Genomic DNA, 27510 nt, shown 5'->3' on the forward strand with positions numbered 1-27510 from the left:
AGTGTTGAAAAAGAAAAACAAAACTGGGGGCATCACGTTGCCTAATTTCAAGCTTTACTACAAAGCTGTGATCACTAAGACAGCATGGTACTGGCTCAAAAACAGACACATAGACCAGTGGGACAGAGTAGAGAGTCCAGATATGGACCCAACTCTATGGTCCAATAATCTCTGTTAAAGCAGAAAAAAATATCCAGTGGAGAAAGAGTCTCTTCAATAAGTGGTGCTGGGAAAATTGGGCAGCTATGTATAGAAGAGTGAAACTTGACCATTCTCTTTCACCATACACAGGAATCTTTCAAAATCTTAGAGGAGAACATAGGCAGTAACCTCTTCGACATCAGCCACAGCAGCTTCTTTCAAGACACGTCTCCAAAGGCAAAGGAAACAAAAACAAAAATGAACTTTTGAGACTTCATCAAGATCAAAAGCTTCTGCACAGCAAAAGAAACAGTCAACAAACAAAATGGCGACCCACGGAATGAGAAAAGATATTTGCAAATAACACTACAGACAAAAGGCTGATATCCAGTATCTATAAAGAACTCCTCAAACTCAATACTCAAAAAACAGATGACCATGTCAAAAAATGGACAGAACACATGAACAGACACTTCTTCAATGAAGACATACAAATGGCTAACAGACACATGAAAAAAATGTTCATCATGTTTAGGCATCAGGGAAATTCATATCAAAACTGCATTGAGATACCACATTACACCAGTTAGAGTGGGCAAAATTAACAAAACAGTAAACAACTGTTGGAGGAGATGTGGAGAAAGGGGAAACCTCTTACACTGTTGGTTGGAATGCAAGTTGGTGTAGCCAGTTTGGAAAACAGTGTGGAGATTCCTTAAGAAATTAAAAATAGAGCTGCCCTATAACCCTACAATTGCACTACTGGACATTTACCCCATAGATACAGAGGTAGTGAAAATAAGGGCCATTTGTACTCCCAATGTTCATAGCAGCAATGGCCATGGTCACCAAACTGTGGAAAGAGCCAAGACGCCTTTCAGCAGATGAATGGATAAAGAAGATATGGTCCATATACACAATGGAGTATTGTTCCTCCATCAGAAAGGATGAATACCCATTGTTGTATCAACATGGACAGGACTGGAGGAGATGATGCTGAGTGAAGTAAGTCAAGCAAAGAGAGTCAATTATCATACGGTTTCACTTATTTGTGGAGCATAAGGAATAACATGGAGGACATTGGGAGAAGGAGAGAAGTGAGTTTGGGGAAATCAGAAGGGGAGAGGAACCATGGGAGAGTGGACTCTGAGAAACAAACTGAGGGTTTTGGTTAGGAGGTGTGTGTGTGTTTGGTGAGCCTGGTAGTGGGTATTAAGAGAGCACGTATTGCATGGAGCTCTGGGTGTGTTGCATAAACAATGAATCTTGGAACACTGAAAAAATAAATAAATAAATGAATAAATAAATGAATAAATAAATAATAAAATAAATAAAAGAAGAATAAATAAAATTTTAAGAAAATAGAGAGAGTAGACATTTTGTGTTACTCCTGATCCTTTACCTAATTTCTCAAATTGAATCTTGGCCAGTTATATTTAAAGAAAAAAAAATCCATTTCTTCTTTCCATCCATTTTGTAGGCTTCTGAATATTTAAAAAGTAGAATTATATGATCTTTGTGTTTCCATGGTAATGGTTATGTCCCTCTTTTATTTGTACATATATATATGTATATATGTACACACATATATATACAAATAAATATACATATTTATATATGTATACATATAAAATATACATATATTTGTTTATATATGTATATAGTTTTTAATTTGAATCTCTTCACTTCTTGGCCTATCTACCTGTGGATTTGTCAATATTTTTATAGAAGTATAATTAATATACAGTATATTAACATATATTAATATATGATATATATATTATTTGATGTTATCATACATTATGTAATGATCCCCATGATAAGTCTAATTAATATGAGAAACCACACACAGTTATTACAATATTATTGACAATATAGTGTATGCTGTATAATACATACTTATGGATTATTTATTTTATAACTGGACATTTATTTTTACCTGTTAATCACCTTCAACTCTTTCTTCATCCACTAATCTTCCCTCTCTGGTAATGAGCCATTTATTTCCTATATCCATGAGTCTTTTTCTTTTTTATTTTGTTTGTTTTGTTTCCATATTTCACATATAAATGTAACCGTATGCAATTTGTCTTTATTTGATTTATTTCACTTAGCATAATACCCTCTAATGTCCATTCATCTTGTATTAAATGACAAGGCTCCATTCTTTTTTATGGCTGAGTAATATTCCACGATATATGAAATATCATATATATGTGAAATATTCTGTTTTCATTTTCTGTAGGTATATAACCAGAAGTGGAAATATTAGATCATATGTTATTTCTATTTTTAATTTTTTGAGGAACTTCCATACTGTTTTCTACAATACCTGCACCAATTTACTTTCTGAGAAACACTACATGAATTCCTTTTTCTCTATTTCCTCACCAACACTTGTTATTTCTTACCCTTTTTGATACTACCCTTCTGGCTACTGTAAGGGGATATAACAGTGTGGTTTTAATTTGTATTTCCCTGATGCTTAGTGATATTGAGAACCTTTATATATTTCTGTTCACCCGTTGTCAGTAGAGAAACATCTACTAAGGTCACCTATCCATTTTTAAATTACATTGCTTGTGTTATGATGTATAGTGTTACATGACTTTTTAATATATTTTTCATATTAACACTTTCTCAGGTGTATCATTTCAAATATCTTTTCCCATTCAATAGATTACCATGTCATTTTATTGAAGGTTCCCTTTTTCTTCAAAAACTGTTATTTTGATCCAATCCCAATAGTTTATTTTTGCTTTTGTATCCCTTACCTAAGGAGACATATCTAGAAAAAAATATTTCTACAACTGTTGTCAAAGAAATTACTGCCTATGATTTCCTCTAGGGATTTTATTAGTTTGTGTCCCTCATTTAGGTCCTTAATTCATTTGAACATTATATTTTTGTATGGTGTAAGGAATTCCAGTTTCATTCTCTGACATGTAGTTGTCCTGTTTTCCCATATATGCCCTTTATCATGGTAGATATGTTCCCTCTAAATGCCCTTTGTCAAAAGCTTTTATCATGAATGGATACTGAATATCATCAAACGTTTTTTGGCATATATCCTGATAATCCTTCACTTTGTAAACATGGTTTATCATGTTGAATGATTAGCATATATGAATTCCCAGAAGAAATCCAACATCATAGACGTAAATAAACATGTTAAGGTATCATTGAATGTGGTTTGCTGATATTTGGTTGGGAATATTTGGAATAATGTTCATTAGGGATACTGTGCTGTTGTTGTTGTTTTTTTTTTCCTTTTTCTTTTCATTGTCTTTCTTTCTGTACTGTGCTTGTCCGGTTTTGTTATCAGGGTAATGCTGGCCTTATACAATGTATTTGGAAGTTTTCCTTTCTTTTATAATTTTTGGGACAGTTTTAGGGGCTAGGTATTAATTCTTCATTGTTTAGTATAATTGACCTGTGAAGCCATTTGGCTCTGTACTACTGTTTTTTGGGAATTTTTTGATTACAAATTCCACTTCACTGCTGGTTATCAGTCTGTTCAAATACTCCCTGTTCCCCTGTTTTTGTTTTAGGAGGTTATAATGTTTCTGGGAATTTATCCTTTTCTAATTTGTCAAATTTATTTGCATGCAATTTTTCATAATATGCTGTTATAATATTTGTCTTTCTGTGATATACTTTGCTGTTTCTCTTCTAAGAGAACAATTACAACAAAACCAGATTAAAAATATTTAAAAAAGAACTATAGGCCAATACCTCTGATGAACATAGATTCAAATATCCTCAAAAAATACTAACAAATGGAAACCAACTATACATTAACAAATCATTCACCATTATAAGGTGGAATTTATCCCTGAGTTGGAAAGGTAGTTCAATATTCACAAATCAATCAACTTGATACACCATATCAATAAGAGAAATAATAAAAACCATATGATTACGTCAATAAATGTAGGAAAAAAATTTGACAAAGTGCAAACTCAATTCGTGATAAAAAGCCTCCAATAAAGTTGGATTAGAGGAACCATAGCTCAAAATAATAAGGGCCTTATATGAAAAACCCACAGCTAACATGATACTCAGTGGTGAAAAACTGAAAGCTTTTCCCCTAAGGACAGGAAAAAGACAAGAATGTCCAATCTCACCACATTTATTCAGCATAGTACTAGAAGTTCTAGCCACAGCATGCATTCAAGGAAAATAAATAGAAGGTACACAAATTGGTAAGGAAAAAGAAATGATTGCTATTTGCAGGTGACATGATACTATATATAGAAAACTCTGAAGCATCTATTTAAAAAAAAAGCTAGAACTGATAAATTCAGTAATGTCACAGGCCACAAAATCAAGATGCAGAAATCTGTTGCATTTCTATAAAATAATAATTAAGGGAAAGAGAAATTAAGAAAACAATCTTATTTATAATCACACACAAATAAAATACCAAGAATAAACTTAATGAACGAGTTAAAAAAAAACTAGACTGGAAAAGTTAAAAGACTAGACTGAAACTAGAAAATATTAATGAAAGACATTGAACATAATACAAAGAAATGGTAAGATACCCCAAGCTTATGAATTGGGAGAACAAATAATGCTAAAATATCCATACCAACCATAAGAAATCTACAGATATAATGTAATTTCTATCAAACTATCAGCAGAATTTTTTCATATAAGTAGAACAAGCAATTGAAATGTTGTATGAGACTACAGACAGCCCTGAATAGCCAAAGTCATCTTGAAAAATAAGTATAAAATGAAAACATTGTGGAGATTCCTTAAGAAATTAAAAGTAGCGCTACCCTATGACCCTGCAATTGCACTCCTGGGTATTAATGCCAAAGATATAGATGCAGTGAAAAGAAGGGCCATCTGTACCCCAATGTTCATAGCCACAGTGGCCAAACTGTACAAAGAGTCAAGATGCCCTTCAACAGATGAATGGATAAAGAAGATATGGTCCTTATATACAGTGGAATATTACACCTCCATCAGAAAGGATGAATACCCAACTTTTGTATCAACATAGACAGGACTGGAGGAGATTATGCTGAGTGAAATAAGTCAAGCAGAGAAAGTAAATTATCATATGGTTTCACTTACTTGTGGAGCATAAGGAATAACACAGAGGACATTAGGAAAAGGAAAGGAAAAGTGAATTGGGAGAAATCAGAGGGGGAGATGAGCCATGAGAGACTGTGGACTCTTAGAAACAAACTGAGGGTTTTGGAGGGGGTGGGGTGGGGGATAGGTGAACCTGGTGGTGGGTATTAAGAAGGGCACGTATTGCATGGAGCACTGGGTGTAGTGCATAAACAACAAATCTTGGAACACTGAAAAAATAAAATTAAATTAAAAAGAAAAAGAAAAAGAAGTACAAAATTGTAATACCACAATCCCATATTTCAAGAGGTACTAAAAAATGGTAGTTACCCAAACATTATGGTACAGTAACAAAAATGTACACATAGTCCAGTGGAAAAGAATAGAGAGCCCAGAAATAAACACTTGATTATGCAGTCAATTAATCTACAATGAAGAAAGCAAGAGTATGCAATAAGGAAAAAAGAGTCTCTTTTAAAAATCCTTTTGATAAAACTGGAAAAAATGCAGAAGAGTGAAACTGGACCACTTTCTTATACTGTACAAAATAATAAAACTCGAAATATATTAAAGACCTAAATGTGAGATCTGAAATTATAAAATTTTTAGAAGAGAATATGAGCAGTAACTTATCTGAAATTGGCTATAACAACATTTCTCAAGATATATCCCCAAGATGACAAAAACAAAAGCAAAAATAGGCTATATGGACCTCATCAAAATAAAAGTTTTGTTTGAGTTTTGAGAAGGTGTCAGATTAAGAGGACACTGAACTCACCTCTTCACAGATTGACAACTATACATCATCACATTTGAGAAAATAAACAGGAGAAGGATAGGTGGACTGGCAGAACAAACTCCACAACTAAATGTAGAGTAGTAGGTTCATGGGACATGTTAGGAAAGGCAGAAATAGTGGTCAGGAACAGCCTGAAGGAAGGAGGGAGCTGCTGTCTCAGAGACTGGAAAACACCAGTGACCCCAGACATGGAAAACAAAGCCCCATAAGGTCTGACCATGAAATAAAAGGGGGCTTAATTTTGTGAATTTGTATAACCAGCAGGTCATAGAGCCTGAAGCATTAAAGTTAGCTGATTCAACACTGTGTGAGACTGGAGGACAAGTGATAAGTCCCTGCCTATAAGGAAACAACAGGCCAAGGAGAGGCAATTTAGAAGTAAAAGCTTGCACGATAGGAAGGAGAGCTGTTTATATTGATTTCAGAGATTATTTGAGGACTTCCTGGGAATGAAGGAGCTGGAAGACAGCATTGTCCTCTACTGAACTCCAGTAGAAACACAGACCACCTGTGACAGGCCAAGTTGCACAGACAGCTGCTACTTAACTTACTAATGGTGTGCCCAAGGACTTGCCCACTCCAGTTCTGCTGGCCTTGGCCTTGGCCTTGGCCTTGGGTTCAGCACAAATTTTATTAATGCTTCACTTGCCTTGCTGAGTTGCTGCACATATGTGCTCAGCCCCATGAAGCCACCAGTCCTAGGATGAGAGGCTCAGTGCAAATTTCACTAACAGGGCCACCCCACCCCAAAGACCATCTGTGGTTATACTCACTGAGAGCCTGCCTGGGTCTCACTACCATCACAGAGAGAAAGCATACAACAGGAACTTAGTCAATGTATCCATCTGGATTGAAAGTAAAAGCAATGCAGACACACTAGTAGGATGCAAACACACATCAGAGACTCCAGATAAGTGTCAGATTCTGGTGGACAGGGGACATTGCACTGCAGGAGACTATAGGAAATTTTTTTCATAAAGCAATTAAATTCTGGAGCAGAAGATGTAGCTGACTTTCCTAACAAATTTGTGCCTTGTGAAAAAGGCACAAATAGATAGAGAAAATGAAGAAACAGCAAAATGTGTCCAAAATTAAAGAAAAGGGCATAATCACAGCAGGAAATCAAAGAGGAAGAGAAACAAATAATATGCCTAATATGGAATTTAAAGTAATGATGATGAGTCAGAGGGAAGATGGCAAAAGAGTAGGGGCCCCTCGTTTCATCTGGTGCCTTGAATTCAGGGAGATACCTATTAAACAATTCTGAACACCTGTGAATTCAACCTGAGATCTAAGATCTAAGAAAAGAATTGCTGCAACTCTATAAATAGGAAAGTGACCACTTTTTACAAGGTAAGTGGTGTGGAGAGTGAATCTGAAGGGATATATCACAAGATAAATCACAGAGGGAGGGAGCTTCTGTAAGCTGGATACAAGAAAGAGCACAGAACTATTAGAGGTCTGCTTTGTGAGGGACTTACCTGCCTGAAAGTTGCTCAGGTGGCAAAGAGGGACAGAATTTTAGGTGGAAATATATGGTCTTGGCATCCCCAGAGTCACAGAAATAATGGGGGTGCCCGACTGTGGCAGTTTCCAAGATTCCCATAAACCACCAGCCAAGCCTCAGTGGAGTGACTACTTTCCAAGCAGGGGCCCAGCTAGTGACAGAACCATGGAGACATTCCTTCTGCCAAATAGATCAGCATGGGTGTGCACCACAAGAGTCTGCAGAGTATGACAAACACAAAAGGAAATGAAAGTTTGTTGCTGAAGGTGCACTGGACTGGGGGTCAGGATCATTCACTTCCGGCACTGGAGATTGGGGTGCCACCATTTTTATTTTCCATTTTTCCATCCTCTAAAGTGGTTCAGGAAGGCTTCAGGGAACTAGAGCCACAAAAAGCAACACAAAGCAGCTTACGCTGAGCATGGCACTCTGACAAGGAGCAGTGTAACTCTGCTCAGACAAAGAGACCAAAGAATCAGAACAACAGTCTCTTCCCCCAGAAGACCAACAGGAATATTAGATGAATAATAAGATTATGGATCACATAGAACTGAAAAACTCCTGTACTAGGGGAAAATACTACATGGGATTTGAGAATATTTTTTCTCATGAGTCTAGTCTTTCAGTTTAATATTTTCTTTTACTTCTCTTTTTTGTTCTTTTTGTCCCTTTTCAACTAGTTTCTTATTTTATTGACTTGATTTTAAGTCATTTTTAATTTTCATTTTTACATTTACATTTTATAGATATATACTTCATTTTTTGCTTCCTTTCACAGTAGTAATTTTATGTTTGTATATATATATTTTTCCTTATTTACAATATTGGGATGTAGTGTCCTGTAACAAAAGAACAAAATACACCTAAGATCAACTGGATCCCCCTGTTACGGCCACCTCTGAAATTATAAACTCTCTCTTTTTTTTTTTCTCCCTTTTCCTTTTTCTTTTCTTTTTTTGGTTTCAGATCTCTTCAGATTTTCCTAGGGTGTATTTCGCTGGGGTTGTGGTTAGATACTTTGATTCTGTTCTCTCCCTCATCTATTTCTCTGGACAAAATGACTAGGAGGGGAAATTCACAACAAAAGAAAGAACCAGAGGAAGACTCTCTGCCATAGATTTTAATTGATCTAGATATAAGGAAAATGTTGTACCTAGAATTCAGAAGAATGATTATAAAAATACTAGATGGGCTTGAAAAAAAAACATAAAGGACGCCAGAGAATCTCAGAGTGCACAAATAACAGAAGTAAAATCTAATCAGGCTGAAGTTAAAAATGCTTTAACTGAGATGCAGCCTAAAATGGACATTCTAGTGGCTAAGGTAAATGAGGCAGAAGAGAGAGTCAGGGACATAGAAGACAAAATGATGGAAATGAAGGAAGCTGAGGAAAAGAGAAAAACAGCTAATGGATAATGAGAGGAGGCGTCAGGAAATCAGTGATAACATAAAATGAATCAATATTAGAATAATTAGGGTCCCAGATGAAGAAGACAGATACACAAACAGACAGAAGGTATATTTGAGCAAATCAAAGATAAGAAGTTCCCTAATCTGAGAACTGAAACAGGCATTCAAGTCCAGGAGGCACACAGAACTCCACTCAAAATCAATAAAAATAGATCAACACCATGACATATAGTACTGAAGCTTGCAAATTTCAGAGATAAAGAGTGTATCCGGAAAGCAGCTCAAGAAAAGAGGTCCTTAACCTATAAGGGTAGAAACATTAGACTGGCAGAATACCTATCCACAGATATCTGGCAGGTCAGAAATGTCTGGCATGATATATTCTGGGTGTTAAATGAGAAAAAAAAACATCCAGCCAAGAAAACTTTATCCAGCAAGGCTGACATTCAGAATGGAAGGACAGATGAAGAGCTTCCAGGAAAAAAGAAAATAAACTAAAAGAATCTATGATCACCAAGTGAGCCCTGCAAGAAATATTAAAGGAGATCCTGTAGGCGAAAAGAGAGTCCAGAGGTAACATAGACCAGAAAGGAACAGAGAAAATCTACATAAGCAGTGACTTTACAGTTAATACAAGACACTAAATTCATATCTTTCAATAGTTACTTTGAATGTGAATGGGCTGAATGCCTGAATCAAACGGCAGAGGGTATCTGACTTGATAAAAAAGCAAGACCCATCCAAATGCTGTCTACTAGAGACTCATTTAAGACCCAAAGACGCCTCCAGATTAAATGTAAGAGGGTGGAGAAAAATTTATCATGCTAATGGACCTCAAAAGAAAGCTGAGGTAGCAATGCATATATCAAACATATTAGATTTTAAACCAAAGCCTGCAGTAACAGATGAAGAGGAAGAGGATATAATACTCGAAGGGTATATCCAAAAGAAAGACCTAACAATTATAAATATGTGTGGTCCTAACATAGGAGCAGCCAATTATGTAAGCCAATCAATACTGAAAGTAAAGAAATACATTGATAATAATACAAAGAATAGTAGGGGACATTAACACCCTACTCATAGCAAGGGACAGATCATCTAAGGAGAAAATGAGCAAGGAAACAAGGGCTTTGAAAGACACACTGGACCAGATGGACTTCAGAGATATATATAGAACATTGCATCCTAAAGCAACAGAATACATGTTCCTCTCGAGTGCACATGTAACTTTCTCCACAATAGGTCACATATCAGGTCACAAATCGGGTCTCAACTGGTATCAAAAGATTAGGATTATTCCCTGTGTATTTTCAGGTACCAATACTTTGAAACTTGAATTCCATCACAACAGGAAATCTGTTTTTCAGGATCTCAGAAACTTGGGGTTTAAAGAGCATTCTACTGAAGAATGAATGGGTCAACTGGGAAATTAAAGAATTTTAAAAATTCATGGAAACAAAGGCACATGGGTACCTCAGTCAGTTAAGTGCCTGCTTTTGGCTCAGGTCACGATTCCAGGGTCCTGGGATTGAGCCCCACATCAGGTTTCTTGGTCAGTGAGGGTACTGCTTGTGCCTCTGCCTATATCCCCCTACAGCTTGTGCTCTCTCTATCATTCACTCTCTCTGAAATTAAAAAAAAAATCATTTAAAAATTCATGGAAACAAATAAAAATGAAAACAAATGTTCAAAACCTTTGGGAGGCAACAAAAGCACTCCTAAGAGGAAAGCACATAGCACTATAAGCCTTTCTCATGAAACTAGAAAAGTCTCAAATACACAAGCTAACCTTGCACCTAAAGGAGCTGGAGAAAGAACATCAAGTAAAGCCTAAACCAAGAAAGAGATGAAAAATAATAAGATTAGGACAGAAATAAATGAAATAAAAACCAAAAGAACAGTAGAACTAATAAAACTGATTCTTTGAAAAAAAAATGAGTAAGATTCATAAACCCCTAGCCAGACTCATCAAAAAGAAAAATAAAGATCAAAATTAATAAAATCATGAATGAAAAAGGAGAGATCACAGCAAACACCAAGGAAATAAAAAAAAAATTTTACGAACATATTATGAGCAACTATATGCCAACAAATTAAGCAATTTAGAAGAAATGGATGCATTCCTAGAAACAAATGACCAAAACTGAAACAGGAAGAAATAGAAAACCTGAACAGGCCCATAAAAAACTAATGATGACGCATGTATGATGACTAACATAACATAATTTTTTTTTTATCTCCCAAAGACAAGAGTACAGGACCAGATGGCTTCCCAGGGGAATTCTACCAAACATTTAAAGAAGAACTAATAGTTATTTTTTCTGAAGTTGTTCGGAAAAACAGAAATGGAAGGAAAATTTCCAAACTCATTCTGTGAGGCCAGCTTTACCTTGATCCCAAAACCAAAGACCCCATCAAAAAGGAGAATTACAGACCAATATCCCTGATGAACATGGATGCCAAAGAACTCACCAAGATACTAGTCAACAGGATCCAACGGTACATTAAAAGGATTATTCACTACAATCCAGTGAAATTCATCACCATGACCAAGGGATGTTCAACATCTACAAATCAAACAACATGATACATCATGTTAACAAAAGAAAGACAAGAAACATGATCCTCTCAATTGATGTGGAAAAAACATTTGACAAAACACAGCTTCCTTCCTTGATTAAAACTCTTCACTGTGTAGGGATAGAGAGAAAATACTGCAACATCATAAAGATCATATACACAAGACCCACAGCAAATATCATCTTCAATAGGGAAAAACCGAGAGCATTTCCCCTAAGGTCAGGAACACAGCAAGGATGCCCACTATCACCACTGCTATTCAGCTTAGTACTAGTCCTAGCCTCAGCAATCAGACAACAAAAAAGAAATATAAGGCATTCAAATTGGCAAAGAAGTCAAACTCTCACTCTTTGCAGATGACATGTTACTTTATGTGGACAACCCAAAGGACTCCACTTCAAATCTGCCAGAACTCAATGGAAAAAAGACAGACTTTTCAACAAATGGTGTTGGGAAAATTGGACAGCCACATGCAGAAAAATGAAATTGGACCATTTCCTTACACCACACATGAAAATAGACACAATGTGAGAAAGAACGTCAATGTGAGAAAGGAATCCATCCAAATTCTTGAGGAGAACACAGGCAGCAACCTCTTCGACCTCAGCTACAGCAACTTCTTCCTAGGAACATCGCCAAAGGCAAGGGAAGCAAGGGCAAAAATGAACTATTGGTATTTCATCAAGATCAAAAGCTTTTGCACAGCAAAGGAAACAGTTAACAAACCAAAAGACAACTGACGGAATGGGAGAAGATATTTGTGAACAACATATCAGATAAAGGGCTAGTATCCAAAATCTATAAAGATCTTAGCAAACTCAACACCCAAAGAACAAATAATCCATTCAAGAAATGGGCAGAGGACATGAACAGACACTTCTGCAAAGAAGACATCCAGATGGCCAACAGACACATCAAAAAATGCTCCACATCACTCAGCATCAGGGAAATACAAATCAAAACCACAATGAGATATCACCTCACACCAGTCAGAATGGCTAAAATTAACAAGTCAGGAAATGAGAGATGCTGGAGAGGATGCGAAGAAAGGGGAACCCTACTACACTGTTGGTGGGAATGCAAGCTGATGCAACCACTCTGGAAAACAGCATGGAGGTTCCTCAAAAATTTGAAAATAGAGCTACACTACGACCCAGCAATTGCACTACTGGGTATTTACCCTAAAGATACATAGTGATCCAAAGGGGCACGTGCACCTGAATGTTTATAGCAGCAATGTCCACAATAGCCAAACTATGGAAAGAACCTAGAAGTCCATCAACAGATGAATGTATAAAGAAGGTGTGGTATATATACACAATGGAATACTATGCAACCATCAAAAGAAATGAAATCTTGCCATTTGCGACGACGTGGATGGAACTAGAGGGTATTATGCTTAGCGAAATAAGTCAATCAGAGAAAGACAACTATCATATGATCTCCCTGATATGAGGAAGTGGGGATGCAAAATGAGGGGTTTGGGGGGTAGGAAAAGAATAAATGAAACAAGATGGGCTCAGGAGCGAGACAAAACATAAGATAATCTTAATCTCACAAAACAAGCTGAGGGTTGCTGGGGTGAGGGGGGTTAGGAGAGGGTTGTGGGATTATGGACATTTGGGAGGGTATGTGCTATGGTGAATGCTGTGAAGTGTGTAAACCTGGCGATTCACAGACCTGTACCCCTGGGGCTAATAATACATTATATATTTATTTAAAAATTTTTAAAAATTAAAAAAAAACCTTCCAGAACTCATACAAGAATTCAGCAACATGGCAAGACACAAAATCAATTCACAGAAATCAGTTGCATTCTTTACACTAACAAAGAGACAGAAGAAAGAAAAATTAAAGAATTGATCACATTTACAGTTGCACCCAAACCCCTAAGATACCTAGGAATAAACCTAATCAAAGATGTAAAATATCTGTACTCTAGAAACTACAGAACACTCATCAATGAAATTGAGGAAGACACAAAGTGTTGGAAAAATGTTCCATGCTCATAGATTGGAAGAATTAATATTGTTAAAATGTCTATGCTGCCCAGAACAATCTACACTTTCAATGTAATCCCTATCCAAATACCATCAACATTTTTTCACAGTGCTGGAAAAAATAATCCCAAAATTTGTACATGAGGACAGAAAACCTTGAATAGCCAGAGGAATGGTGAAAAAGAAAACCAGATCTGGTGGCATCACAATGCTGGACACCAAGCTGTATTTTAAAGCTATAATCATCAAGATAGTATGGTACTGGCACAAATACAAACACATAGATCAATGGACAGAATAGACTCAGAAATGGACCCTCAACTCTATTGTCAACTAATCTTCAACAAAGTAGGAAAGAATATCCAATGGGAAAATGACAGCCTCTTCTCCCTCTTGAATTCCTACAAGGCAAATATTATTACATTTGGTGTAGTCACTGAATACTCTAAGTCTATTCTCATTATGCAGTATTTGTTTGTCTCTCACCTATGTAAGTTGATTGCTTTCCATTATTCTATCCACCAAGTCACTGTTACGTTCTTTTGTTTCTTGTAGCCTACTTTTTATTCCATTTTAATATTTTTAACTTCATTTATTGAGTTCTTCATCTCTGATGTATTATTATTTATCTTTGTCAAGGGTTTCACTGATGTCCTGTACCCTTTTCTGAAGTCCAGTAATACCATTATCATCATTAATTAATTACTTTAATCTTATCATTAGTTTCAGATGTAGAGTTCAATAATTCATCAGCTGCATATAACAACCAGGGCTCATAATCATGTACCCCATTTAATACCTATCACCCAATTACCCCATACCCTAACCTACCTCCCCTCCAGCAACCCTTAGTTTGTTTCCTATAGTTAAGAGTCTCTCATGCTTTTTCTCCCTCTCTGATGAGTTTCTGTTCAGTTTTCCCTCCCTTACCCTATGATCCTTTGGACCGTTTCTTATATTCCAAATATGAGTGAAACTATATAATTGTCTTTCTCTGAATAAAAATTATTTCTCTCAGCAAAATAACCTCTAGTGCCATCCAAGTCGATGTGAATGGTATGTACTCATCCTTTCTGATAGTTCAGTAATATTCCATGAGATATATATCTATACATATAGATATCTATACGTATAGATATATATCTCACATCTTCTTTATCCATTCATCTGTTCATGGGTATCCCACGCCTTTCCATAATTTGGCTACAAACATTGTCCACAGACATTGCTGCCATAAACATTGACATGCATGTGCCCTGTCAGATCATTACATTTGTATCTTTGGTTCTTCCTGGGCATATCTTGATATCTTTATTAAAGGACTCAACTTTCCAGAGATAAAGGGAGATTAAAACTGGTTTATATATAGGGGTAGTATTGATTAGGAAAAAAGGATTACCTTGAAGCTTATATCTATATGTATATTAAAAAAAATAGAAGAGAAAAAGAAAAACACAGTTATATATATGAAAAAAATTCAAGGTAAAAGGTTATTCTGGGGGATGCCTGGGTGGCTTAGTGGGTTAAAGTCTCTGCCTTCGGCTCAGATCATGATCTCAGGGTCCTGGGATCAAGCCCCGCATCGGGTTCTCTGCTCATCAGGGAGCCTGCTTCCCCTCTGTCTCTCTGCCTGCCTCTCTGCCTACTTGCAATCTCTGTCTGTCAAATAAATAAATAAATCTTTAAAAAAAAGTTATTCTGGAATATGCTGTATTAAACCTCTCATTGTAATATAAGAAGGTAAAAAAATTAAAAATAACAAGAATTGTGAGAAAGAATTTAAAAAAGTTGTATCTATGAAATATACAGGTTTTAGGGCAATACTGGGAGTTTAATATACTGTTTTTCCCTGATGTTGGGGTTTTACACTTTAATGGGGATCCTGTGGTGGTAGTCCTCTCATTCTTTTGACTTGCCTTCGGGGTGGGGGGCTGCTGCATTGTTTTTCAGTCAGTCTTACTTGGGTTGAGTCGTTCTGTCCCCTATCAAGGGGCTGGGCTCTGTGGAAACTGGTTATTCAGACTTTTGTTCTCTGAAGTTTCTTGTTCTTTGGTGGCTTTTTGTGGCTTGGCTTTTCAGAGGTTTAGTGGAAAGCACAATGTACCCAGACCTCCACCTCAGAGAGAAGCCTCAGTCCGCTCCCCTCTGGGTGGTCCAGAACACACAGAGTCCCCCTCTGCAAACTCCACTGAACACCACAACTTCCCACAGGTTGTGCGTGCCCCCAGCCACTGTCCCAGGGGTCGCCCAAAGTGCCCGCTTGTCTCTGTACCCCTGTGCCACTAAAACCATGAGTGATACTGGTCCGGGAAGCCCACTTCCCATGGCTGCCTTTGCCGCGACTGCTGTCTGGAGTCCAGACTTCATGGTTGCACAGGTCACAGAAGGCTGCCACCCCTGAGGGATCACTACTGGGTCCTCTCAGGCATAGACTGGGAATGTCCAGACCCTTGGCTGGTGGCAGGAGGCCAGTGTCTTAAAAAGCACCAGCTGGCACCCACACTAAGCTCTCTCAGGCACAGGGTGGGGGAGTGGGGGTGGGGAGAGGAGTGTGCTCACAGCCTGCGGTGGCACAGGATATGTAGAGCACAGAACGGTGTGGACAGAGCCCACACCAGACTCTCTCAAACATGAGCAGGAGTGGGCCCAGCCCAGCGGTGGTGCAAGCAGCTGAAAGCTGTGAGCTCAGAGACCACAAATGCTCTGGTGCACTCTCTCTCGCACAGGTGGTCACCGGTGGTGGCCTACCTGGGTCCATGGACTTAGGCCCATGCCTATGATTGCCCAATTCCACCAGTTACCCCTTAAGCACTTTTGCTCTTTTAGAGTGCCTTCAACCAGACTCTAAGTTAATGCTGGTCCCCAATCACAGGGCACTTTTGTGTTGGGGTGTTACTTTCCAAAGGGTCACTTCTGGTGGCTCCCTCCCCCTTCTGCTTATCCTCCAATATCAGTCCAAGCGTTCCTACTCTGCTTTACCTCTCCACTGATGTCTTCTGCTCCCATAGAGATCCAGAAGTGTATAATATTACATCTCAGGCTGATTTCATGGGTGTTCTGGTAGATATTTAGCTCACTTTAGGAGATCAGTTGAAACAGGGTCTCCTACTTCTCTGCCATCTTGCCCCTTCTCCTACATTTGTATCTTTGGGATAAATATCTAATAGTACAATTGCTGGGTCATAGGGAAGCTCTGTTTTCAACTTTTTGAGGAACCAGTTTCATTTTTCTACAAGTGGACTTCCAATTTTTTCAAATCATTTGTTGAAGGTACTATTCTAGAATAGATCACATATTAGCCCACAAAACAAGCCTCAACAAACTCAAAACCATCAAAGTTATATCATTCACCTTTTCTGACCACAACAACTATAAAACTGGAAATTAAGTACAAGAAATAATCTGGAAAAATCACAAATGCATAAAGACACAGGAAGATGGTGGTGGAGTAGGAGGATTCTAGGAGCACATCATCCAAAGAATACAACTAGATAACTATAAAAACATCCTAATACCTCAGAAATTGACCTAAGGATTCACAGAACAAACCCCACAAGAGAAGAGTCCCTATCAAAGAAGGTGGTAACTGCAAGATATGATTTATGGGAGAAATGGATCCTGGCTACTGTGGAGAGGAGGAAGCCTTGGTCAAGAAGAAGGGCAAGAGAGGGAAGAACACATAGAGGAATGTGCAAAGAGAATGTTTCCCCATAACCATTGGTTTAGAAAGTGAGAGGGCCTGACTTTTCAGAGTTCTTTCAACCAGAATGGCTTAGATATTGGAGTATTAAAGATCAGAGGCACTAGCTGGAATAAAACCTGGACTGCACCTGAATAGAAAACAGGCAATCACCTAGGTGGCATATACCCTATAAACAGTGAATTGAAGAGCACCTGGGGCACACACTTGAGAGATTATTTACTTTTCTCTGAGTAGGTCCCTGAAAGGAACCATTCATGGAGAAAACTCTCTGGGAACAAAGGAGTTAGCAAATGACCTTTTCCTCCCCCACCTCTCAGAATAAACACAGAGGTACCTGCACAACACAGTACAGAGTGGACACTGGTTACCAATTTGCTTACACTAACTCTCACTCCCCTGCATTCCAGTAGAACTGTCACTCTCAGTCATAATTATTTCACTTCCAGTGCAGCAGGCCTCTGCCCCAGAAGACCAGCACAAACCCCTGTCCATACCAACTCTCTTGACGAAAGAATTCCACAATACCTCAGTTCTGGAGGTGGTGACATGTCTCACCAAAAGATGAAAAAGAATCAGGAAGAAGTCTGGAACAAACAGCTTAGAAGCCATGAAAACAGAATTAGGGAAATAAATGATGCCACGAAATGTTCCAGCATCAAAATTTGGAATCCCTGAGGCAGCGCAGAAAGAAAGAAGACTAGAAAATATAGTTGAACAAATTCTCCATGAAAGTTTCCCAAATCTGGTGAATGGAACCAGCGTTCCAGTCCTAAAAGCAGAAAGGTTTGCCCCCAAGATCATAGAATCTAGAAAGACCTTAAGACACCTGATTGTGAAAATGATGAATCATAATTTTAGACAGGAGCTCTTGAAAGCAGCTAGAGGGAAGAAATCCCTTATGTATGGAGGAAAGCCCATCAGAATAATGTCAGACCTGTCCACAGAAACCTGGCAAGCCAGAAAGGGCTGGCAAGATGTATTCAGGGCACTACATGAGAAGAACATGCAGCCAAGACTACTTTATCCAGCAACACTGACATTCAAAATGGATGGAGAGATAAAGAACTTCCAAGACTGGCAAGGTTTAAAAGAGTATGGGAACACCAAGCCAACACTGCAAGAAATATTAAGGGGCTTTTATAAAAGAGGGAAAAAAAAGTCAAGAATATCATTGAACAGAAATATATGGAGACAATCTATAGAAACAAAGACTTCACAGGTAACACAATGTCAATAAAAAGGTATCTCTCAGTAATCACTCTCAACATGAATGGCATTAATGCACCCATAAAATGGCATAGGGTTGAAGATTGGATAACATGACAGGACCCATCCATATGCTGTCTACAAGAGACCCATTTTGAGCCTAAGGATACATCCAGACTGAAAGTGAAGAGATGGAGACACATCTTTCATGCCAATGGACCTCAAAGGAAGGCTGGGGTAGTGATTCTCATATCAGGTAAATTCGATTTTAAACTAAAGACTGTAGTCAGAGATACGGAAGGACACTACATAATTCTTAAAGGGACTATACACCAAAAAGATTTAACAATTGTAAATATTTATGCCCCCAATAGGGGAGCAGTCAATTACATAAGAAAACTGTTAATCGAGATAAAGAGACATATTGAGATGAATACATTAATAGTAGGGGATCTTAACACACCACTCTCGGTAATCAGATCATCCAAGCAGAAAATCAATAAAGAAACGAGAGCATTGAATGACACATTGGACCAGATGGACCTCATAGATATATACAGAACATTCCACCCTAAAACGACATGGAACATTCTCCAGAATACACCACATATTGGGTCACAAATCAGGGTTCAACCGATACCAAAAGATTAAGATTATTCCCTGCATATTCTCAGATCACAATGCTTTGAAACTGGAGCTCAACCACAAGGAAAAGTTTGGAAGAGATGCAAACACCTGGAAGCTAAAGACCACCTTGCTTAAGAATGCTTGGATAAACCAGGATATCAAAGGAAAACTTAAACAATTTATGGAAACCAATGAGAATGAAGACAGTTTGATCCAAAACCTATGGGATACAGCAAAGGCAGTCTTAAGGGGGAAATACATAGCCATCCAAGCCTCCCTCAAAAAAACTGAAAAATCCAGAATACACCAGCTGTCTCTACACCTTAAAGAACTGGAGAATCAACAAGAAATTAAGCAAGCTCCACACACAAGAAAGGAAATAATCAAGATTAGAGCAGAAATCAATGAGATAGAAACTAGAGATATAGTAGATGCATCAGTGAAACTAGAAGCTGGTTTTTTAAAGGAATCAATAAGATCAATAAACCATCGACCAAAGTAATCCAAAATAAAAGAGAGAAGACTCAAATTAATAAAATTATGAATGAAAAGAGAGAGATCACAATTAACACCAAGGAAATAGAAAAAATCATCAGAAATTATTATCAAAGTTATATGCCAATAACTTAAGCAACCTAGATGAAATGGATGTATTCCTGGAAAACTATAAACTCCCAAAATTGAACCAGGAAGAAACTGACAACCTGAATAGACCAATATCTAGTAACGAGATTGAAGCAATGATCAAAAACCTCCCAAAAAACAAGACCCCAGGACCTGACGGATTCCCTGGGGAATTCTACCAAACTTTTAAAGAAGAAATAACACCTATTCTCCTGAAGCTATTTCAAAAAAGTTGAAGCAGAAGGAAAACTTCCAGACTCTTTTTTATGAAGCCAGCATTACCCTGATCCCCAAACCAGGCAAAGACCCCACCAAAAAGGAGAATTTCATACCAATATCACTGATGAATATGGATGCTAAGATTCTCAACAAGATCCTAGCAAATAGGATACAACATCACATTAAAAAGATTATCCACTATGACCAGGTGGGATTCATCCCTGGGTTTCAAGGATGGTTCAACATTGGCAAATCAATCAATGTGATAGAACAAATCCATAAGAGAAGAGAGAAGAACCACATGGTCCTCTCAATTGATGCAGAAAAACCATTTCACAAAATCCAGCATCCGTTCCTGATTAAAACACTTCAAAGTATGGGGATTAAGGGAACATTCCTGAACTTCATAAAGTCTATCTATGAAAAACCCATAGCAAATATCATCCTCAATGGGAAAAAACTCACAGCCTTCCTGTTGAGATCAGGAACACAACAAGGATGCCCACTCTCACCACTCTTATTCAACATAGTATTAGAAGTCCAAGCAACAGCAATCAGAAAACAAAGCAAAAGAAAATGTATTCAAATTGGCAATGAAGAAGTCAAACTGTCTCTCTTCGCAGATGACATGATCATTTATATGAAAGACACAAAAGACTCCACCCCCAAACTATTAGAACTCATACAGAAATTCAGTAATATGGCAGGATACATAGTCAATGTACAGAAATCAGTTGCTTTCTTATACACTAACAATGAAAATAAAGAAAGGGAAATCAGAGAATCAATTCAATTTACTGTAGCACCAGGAACCATACTATCCCTGGGAATAAACCTAACCAAAGAGGTAAAGGATCTGTACTTGAGGAACTACAGAACACTCATGAAAGAAATTGAAGAAGACACAAAAAGATGGAAGACCATTCCATGCTCATGGATCGGAAAAATAAACATTGCTAAATTGTCTGTACTGCCTAGAGCAATCTATACTTTTAATGCCATTCTGATCAAAATTCCACCAGCATTTTTCAAAGACCTGAAGCAAACAATACAAAAATTTGTGTGGAATCAGAAGAGACCCGGAATTGCTAAGGAAATGCTGAAAAAAAGAAACAGATCTGGGGTCATCACGTTGCCTGATTTCAAGCTTTACTACAAAGCTGTGATCACCAAGACAGCATGGTACTGACATAAAAACAGACACATAGACCAGTGGAACAGAGTAGAGGGCGCAGATATGGACCCTCAACTCTATGGTCAAATAATCTTCGACAAAGCAGGAAAAAATATTCAGTGGAAAAAAGACAGTCTCTTCAATAAATGGTGCTGGGAAAATTGGACAGCTCTGTGTAGAAGAATGAAACTCAACCATTTTCTTACACCATACACAAAGATAAACTCAAAATGTATATAAGATCTCAACGTGAAGGAGGAATCCATCAGAATCCTCAAGGAGAACATAGGCAGTAACCTCTTCGTTTGATATCAGCCACAGCAACTTCTTTCAAGATATGTCTCCAAAGGCAAAGGAAACAAAGGCGAAAATGGATTTTTGGGAATATATATATATATATATATATATATATATATCACAAAATACGTAGAAAAGGAAAGAATCCTGAAAGCAGATGGGGAAAAAGTCCTTAACTTACAAGGGAAGACAGATCAGGTTCACAGTAGATCTGTTCACAGAAACATGGCAGGTCAGAAGAGAGTTAGAGAGTTGCAGGATATATTCAATGTGCTGAATGGGAAAAAATACGCAAACAAAATACTTTATACAGCAAGTCTGTCATTTGGAATAGGCAAGATGAAGAGTTTCCAAGACAAACAAAAACTAAAGGAGTTCATAACCACTAAGCCAGCCCATAAAGAAATGTTAAGGGGGGATCTTTGAATAGGGAAAAAAAAGTCAAAACCAGCAGAGACTAGAAAGGAGCAGAGAACATCATCCGAAGCACCAACTTTACAAGTAACACAGGGGCACTAAGTACATTCATTCATTCATTCATTCACTCAGATGTTTTCTACTTAAAACTGCTTTCACTGTATTTCTAGATTTTGGACTATTGTGTTTTCATTCTCTTCGTCTCCATGCATTTTTTTTTAATTTCTTCTTTGATCAATAGTTGACCCATTGGTTGTTCAGTAATATGTTGTTTAGCCTTCACATGTCTGTCATTTTTTTTCAGTTTGTTTTTCTTGTAATTGATTTCTAATTTCATACACTTAAGGTCAGACAAGATGATTGACATGATTTCAATCTTAAATTTTTGTGACTTGTTTTGTGGCTTAATACATAATCTATCCTGGAGATTGTTTCATATGCACTTGAAAATAATGTGTATGCTGTTGTTTCAGGATGGAATGTTTTGTGCATATCTATTAAGTCCATCTCTTCTACTGTTCTAATGGGTCATTCCAAGATATGGTCTCTTTATTGATTTTCTTCCTGGATGACCTATCAATAGATATAAGAGGGGTGTTCAAACTACCTACTATTATTGTATTATTGTCAAATTTTCCCTTCATGTTTGTTAATATTTATTTTATGTATTTAGGTGTTCCAATTTTGGGTCCATAGATATGCATAATTTTTGTATCTTTTATAGACTGACCCCTTTATCATTATGTAATGCTCTTCTTTGTCTCTTATTAAAGTCTTTTTTTTTTTTTGGTATTTTAGACTAGGTATTTTATTTAACTTGTGTCTTTTTTTAAAATTTTTAATTTACTTTTTAAAATTTCTTTTCAGTGTTCCAGAATTCATTGTTATGCACCACACCCAGTGTTGCATGCAATACATGCACTCCATTCTCTTTAAAGTCTATTTTGTCTGATATAAGTATTTCTACCCCTGTTTTATTTTCCCTCCATTTGCATGGAATATTTTTTTTTCATTAATTCATTCGTAGTCTGGATGTTTCTTTAAGTATGAAGTGAGCCTTTTGTAGGCAGCATGTAGATGGGTCTTGTTTTTTTATCCATTTGTCACCCTGTGTTTTGACTGGAGCATTTAGATCATTTACATTTAAAGTGATTATTGATAGGTATATACTCATTGGCATTTTGGTCATTGTTTTCTAGCTCTTTTTAGGTTCTTTTTTGTTCCTTCTTCTTCTATTGCTCTATTTTCCAAGACCAATGGCTTTCTTTAGTGTTATGCTTGGATTTCTCTTTATTTTGTGTGTATCTCTTTTTTTAAAATATTTTATTTATTTATTTGACAGACAGATCACAAGTAGGCAGAGAGGTAGGCAGAGAGAGAGGGGGAAGCAGGCTCCCTGCTGAGCAGAGAGCCCGATGTGGGGCTTGATCCCAGGACCCTGGGATCATGACCTGAGCTGAAGGCAGAGGTTTTAACCCACTGAGCCACCCAGGCACCCCTTTTTTTGTATCTCTTACAGGCTTTGGACTTGTGCTTACTATGAGTTTCATGTATAACATCCTAATTATGTAAGTATATATTGATTGTCACTTAAGTTCAAAGACATTCTAAAATTACTTTATTTTTACACCGTGTCTCTGTGTTATGTATATATTGTAATATTTTACATGCTTTTTTGTGAGCCAGCTTAATTAATTTTTAAATGTAATTGATTTCATTTTTGTATTTTAACCTTCACAGTAGCTTTGTAAGTGATTTCTATACAATTTTTACTGTATGTTTGGTTTTACTCATGAAATTTTCATTCTTTTATGATGTTTTTACTTCTGTGTCCTTTCCCCCATCCCTTTTAAATTCCCTTCAACATCTTTGTAAGTTTGGTTTAGTAGTGATGAACTAATTTAACTTTTGTTTATTTGAGAAACAATTTCTCCTCCAATTTCAAGTGATAACATTTTCAGGTAGAGTATTCTTGTTATTGTTATTGTTTTTTCCTTTTAGCTATTTGAACATATCATGCCACTTTCTTTTCACCTGCAAAGATTCTGCTGATAACTCAGTTCATAATCTTCTGGGATTTCCCTGGTACATAGCTAGTTTAATCTCTCTTTTTCTGCTTTGAAAATTCTAATTATTCTTTGAAATTTCAATTAATATGTGTCATGATATGGACATTTTTGGGTTCCTCTTGTTTGGGACATTCCGTGTGTCTTGAATTTGCATTTCTGTTTCTTTCCCCAGGTTACAGAAGTATTTACCTCTTATTTTTTTCAACTATGTTTTCTTCCTCTTTCCTTCTCCTTTCTGGGACCCCCTACAGTGTGGATTCTTGTCCTCTTGATGTTGTCAACAAGATCTCTTAACCTACCCTCTTTTTTAAAAATTCTGTTTAGCTTTGGTGTTTTCTATTACTTTGTCTTCCAAATCAATGATCTACTCTTCTGTATTCTCTAAGGCACTGTTGATTCCCTCTAGTGTATTTTTTATTTCATTCATTATATTCTTCAACTCTGCTTGGTAATGTTTTTACATTTTCTATCTATTTGTTAACATACTCACTGAGTTTATTCACTTTTTTCTCCAGTCAGGTGATTATATTTCTGATTATTACATTGAACACTGTTATTTTTCCCCCTGAGTTTCATCTTATTATTTCATTTAAGGCATGTTTCTCTGAGTTCTTATTTTCTTGACTGTCTATGTTTCTTTCTGTGGATTTGGCACAACAGCTACCTTTCCTAACCTTCAGTGATTGATATTGTGTATAGTCATCCCTCTGTTCAGACTATGTGTACCTGATGACATTGGCAGGCTAGAGCTGCAACTGGCATGAGGTAGCGTTACCTGGGCACTGCTTGCTGGGATCACTCTGGTGGGATGACAGGAAATGAAGTGGGCACACGATGGGATGATCCTCTGGCTCTTCCTGAAGAAGGGGTCTTGGGAAAAACAGCTGAAGCTAACATGGTCATGTGCTTTGGTGGTCTTCAAGCTTTTAGGACAGAGGGACCATTTATAGCATAGCTGAAGCTGAAGTTAGTGAAATCTGGGGATTCCCAGGCTGCCTGGCTCAGATAGTACCATGGCAGGGTGGCTGGATCCAAAGTGGATATATTCTGGGGCATCTTGGGTCATTCCCACTGGCAGCTCCCTGACAGAGTAATCAGAGCTAAAGTGTACACATGCTGAAAGTTACATGAGCACTCTGTACTGGGGGTACCCTGGCAAGTTTTCTGTCACCAAAATGGTACATTCCTGGATTGTTCAGGGGTGCTTTATGGCTGTGTCACATTGATAAGATGGCTGGAGCTGTAGCGAGCACTGACTATGGGTGTCCAGTTTTTGCCATGCTAGGGTTGCCTTGGTGAGATGGCTGGGACTGGTGTAGCCTTAAAAATCTCAGCATATTGAGTTTGCAGGCTGGCTATGGTGGCACCTGCTTCCTGCTCCCATCACTCCTATCAAGGTGGAAGGAGAACCTACACTGTGGTATTCACCAACCCCTCTGACCTGGAGAGAGTTCCAGCAGCTTCCCTGACATTTAACAAGCTCTTAGGGCTTGTCTGTTATATTCTAGTTAATATTTCAAACCATGTATTCCTTACTGCGCCCCAGGTAAATGAATCTGTTCACTATCCCGCAGTGCAATCCTTTGGCACCGGACTTCACAACACTGGAACTGGGGGTCCCCTTTTTTATTGTATCTCCATCTTTCTTCCCATTCTCTGTGGTTTCTATTTTTCATACGGAAGTTGTTCAGTCATCCCTCAGCTCTTCCTCAGGGGCTATTGTATAAATACGAATAAATTTGGTAGGTTGGTGAAAGAGGTGAGTTCGCATTCTTCCTACATCACCAGCTTGGACCCTCCCTCCTAACAATGTCTTTTAATTGGAACATTTATTCTATTTTCACTTCAAAAATTATTAATAGATATGTAATTATTGCCATTTTGTTAATTGCTTTTGTAGTTCTCTATTCCTTTTTCCTTCTTGCAGTCTCTCCCTTTGGTTGATAGTTTTCTTCAGTGTTGAGATTGGGTATCTTTCTCATTTTTTTATGCATCTATTATAGGTTATGGTTTATAGTTACCATGAAGTTCAACATTGACATATATGTGTATGTATATACATATATAATACACATATATATCATGCTATTTTCATCTGGCAGTCACTTAAGTCACTTAAGTTTAAATGTATTATAAAACAAATTTTTACCCTTTACTTCATTTTTTGTTTTGATGTCATATTTTACATTTTTTATTTTATGTATCCCTTAACTACTGATTGTAGTTATAGATTAATTATAGTTGCTTTTACTGTTTTTGTCTTTCAATGTTTATAATAGCTTTTAGAGTGACTGAACTATTTCCTTGGGATCACGACCTGAGACAAAGGCAGATGCCTAACCAACTGAGACACACAGGCATCCCAAGATTCTCCCTTTATCTTTAATTTTTGCCACATTAACTATAATATATCTTGATGTGATTCTCCTTGAGTTCATCTTATATAGGGCTTTCTGTGTTTCCTTTATATGGATGTCTGTTTCTTTCTCCAGGTTAGGAAAACTTGATACCATTATTTCTGCCCTTTACTTTCCACTCATTTTGCGGGGGGATTCCTCATGAGAATATTAGTATCCTTAATGTTAGTATACCACAGAGGGTCCTTAAACTATCTTATTTTAAAAATTATTATTATTTTCTTTTTCTGTTCTGATTGGGTGATTTTTACTATTCTGTCTTTAAGTTCATTGATTTATTCTTCTGTATTATCTAATCTGCTAGATTTTTTTCATCTAGTGTATTTTTCATTTCAGTTATTGTATTTTTCAGTTCTGAAGTTTTTATATATTCTGTATCTTCATTGACGTTCTCACAGCATTCCTCCAATTTTCTCCTGTGTTCAGTGAACATTTTTATGATAATTACTGTAAATTCTTTATAGGTAAATTACTTATCTGTATTTCATTAGGGATTTTTTAAAGATTTTATTTTTTTAAATATTTTATTTATTTATTTGACAGACAGAGATCACAAGTAGGCAGAGAGGCAGGCAGATAGAGAGAAGGGGAAGCAGGCTCCCTGCTAAGCAGAGAGCCCGACGTGGGGCTTGATCCCAGGACCCTCGGATCATAACCTGAGCCAAAGGCAGAGGCTTTAAACCACTGAGCCACCCAGGTGCCCCTAAGATTTTATTTATTTATTTGACAGAGAGAACACAAGTAGGGAGAGAAGCAGGCAGAGGGAGAAGAAGAAGCAGTGTCCTCACTAAGCAGGGAGTCTGATGCAGGGCTCAGTCCCAGGACCCTGGGATCATGACCTGAGCCAAAGGCAGATTCTTCACAACTGAACTACCCAGGGGCCCCATTATTAGGGTTTTTTTTTTTTTTGCTGATATTTTATCCTGTTTTGTTTGAAACATATTCCTCATCTTTTCTTTTCTTTTTTTTTTTTTTTTGGATCTCCTGTATTTGATTCTATGAATTAGGCAAAACAGCTAAATCCAACAGTCTAGAAGGAGTGGCCTTGTGTTGGGGTATCTCCTTCACAGAATGCATGTGCCTGGTGGCTTTGGCAGGTTTATTGGTGGTGGAGCTGGTGTGGGGTGAGGGTTTCCTGGGGCATGCAATATTGGGACTGTCTTGATATGGTGGCCTGAGTTGGAGCAAATGCGGGCTGAGGACTTCCTGGGTGCATTGAACCAGAACTA

This window comes from Lontra canadensis, unplaced genomic scaffold (genome assembly GCF_010015895.1).
Source record: "Lontra canadensis isolate GAN:19392208 unplaced genomic scaffold, GSC_riverotter_1.0 scaffold216, whole genome shotgun sequence".
Classification (NCBI taxonomy): Eukaryota; Metazoa; Chordata; class Mammalia; order Carnivora; family Mustelidae; genus Lontra; species Lontra canadensis.